Below are 2,348 nucleotides of genomic sequence, written 5' to 3'. Positions count from 1 at the left end.
TTTCCCTTCCACAAGTATGCTCATAATTTACAGTAATAACCAAGACATAAAGAAGTGCTTTGTTGGGAAATATCCTTAGTTGACGGCCTCTGACATATAATTAAAGAAACATCCAGTTAAGAAACATTGAGCAGAACTGTTCTGGCCTTGAGATGCATTATCGGGCTGAGCACAAATTAAGATTGTGTTCCTTTGTCATAAATCCACCTGCCCTCTGATGCGGCACTTGTAGGAAGATGCCCATTCTGTTTTGGACCGGGTCCATCCCACCATCCTCTGAAACAGCCAACTGCTTCCAATTTCGGAGTCTGAAACCTTCCTATCTGCTGGGCCAGGGAACTCAAAGTGGTAATTGGGTCTTAAAAACTGGACTTGTCATTGAAATGAGGGATTCATCTCAATTACTGTGAGATTTATTTAAGACTATTACCTTGTGATGGATTATAACTGACAAAGTTAATGCAGAAAGTTATGAATCATCCCTCAGTGTGCAATATACTTTAGCTAGCTCATAGACCTTTTAAGGGCTGCGTGAAGCTTTTAGCCTTGTTTATGTTGCTGCGCTGCAGGGAGAAGTTCTTTGAGGTTGACTGGTGTTAATAAAGAAGATTATTGCAAAAAAGGCTAAAAGACGGACCCGTGGTTCAATGAATCCCTGGCTTAGACAACTGGAAATTATGAGACCATTTACTTCCAGTTTGTTGTCTCAGACTGTTACCTGGCGGTAGGCAGGTGTAACTGCATGAATGGCACACTAAACAGAAAAAAAAGAAAAATCGGCAAAAATTAAAAAACATTCAAACAAAACCAACATCAAACAAAAAATGTAACGGAAAACTAAAGCAGAGTAAATGACGCTCAAGGAAAAAATCACAGTGTGACCGCAGGACCTGAACGTCCGTCAATTTCGCGTTGATGAGGTTTTTAGCTGGTTAATAACGGGTGGTGTAGTACCGCGAGAGAAAACGTGATTTGAATAAGTCTCGCAGGCTGCTGGCTGCAGGGGACCAGGACCCACGCAGGCTGGGGGTATCTTTCGCCGTGATTCTTGCTCGATGGGTGTAATTAGCTGCTGACCGACTATAATGTCCAGTATAATTCTTTGCCATCCATCACTTTCATTCCCTCTACTGGCAGCGGCTCCGGTCGGCCTTAACTGCATAGACGACCTTCATTTTCCATTTAAAATCAATGCGAGTCCGTCGTTTTCGGCCCAGTTCGATCCCAACCCGCAATAAACTGCGAGGCCTCATTTTGTTTCTGGGTTAAGATGAGTTCACCTCACTCCTTCTTTCTTTCTCGTGTCTAATACACATTCCCCGTGATCTGCATTGAACAACTTAACTTTATAATTCCGTCATTCAATTTGCTGCATCACACAAGAATTTATCAAATTAGATAAGAGTCAGTCTAATTTACTGTGTGTTTCTGCGGAGTATTTCTTATGTCAAATAAGATAAAAAAAAACTATCTATCTATCTATCTGTCTATCTGTCTGTCTGTCTGTCTCTGTCTCCGTCTATCTATCTATCTATCTATCTATCTATCTATCTATCTATCTATCTATCTATCTATCTATCTATATTTTGAAATTGACTGAAAATTATAAAACAAACTGGTAAGACATTGCCCTACAAGAATAGATTTGTAACAATTGCCATGAAGTACAAAAAAGGAAATAAATGAGGAATTACATCGTTCTAAAACTGCGTCAAATTAATTTTTATCTATGACACTCGTATATTTGAAGGGGCCGTTGGCTGGCTGTGTGCAAATGTGTGTGTGTTGAATCGCCTGGTCTACACTTAAACTACGAACACTTGATTTATCGTTGGGCCCTTTGAGGACAGCTAAAACCGTCCTCGCCAAATGTTTTTGTTCCCTAGTCTTCCATCTCCTTATTCTTATTATTCTTGTCGGAGTCCATTCGAGCGCCCTGGAAGATTAAAATAGTCACAGGGCATCTGATTCCCAGGACACACGACAGATGGCGCACAGGGCCCAGCTTTGCTGCAGGAGATTGCCTTGTGTACCCGCATTTTGCAGCTTTGGTAGATTCTCGGGTGTTTTAAGGTGGCAGGCAGGGTGAAGCCTCGCCGTCTGTCAAAGTGTCGTGCACTGGTGGGAGTGAGGACGGCGCGTCGTCCTCCGCCCGCGGGCTGTGTCGAGTGTCATCATGGATGTGAGCGCATCAGTGAAACGGCGCTGCCGTCGACACTTAAAGACGCGCTGCGTTCATGTACTATTCGTAAAAATCAGATTCGTTTTTCTAACGCCTCAAATGGACTTATCAGATCGAAAAAGACAAATGAGAGGATTCCCACTAAGTTCTCAGAGCCGCCTTGGAA

Source organism: Fistularia commersonii, chromosome 8, assembly GCF_037954325.1.
Source record: "Fistularia commersonii isolate RoL2024-O1a breed Wild chromosome 8, RoL_Fcom_v1.0, whole genome shotgun sequence".
Lineage (NCBI taxonomy): Eukaryota > Metazoa > Chordata > Actinopteri > Syngnathiformes > Fistulariidae > Fistularia > Fistularia commersonii.
Note: the sequence above shows the minus strand (reverse complement) of the source record.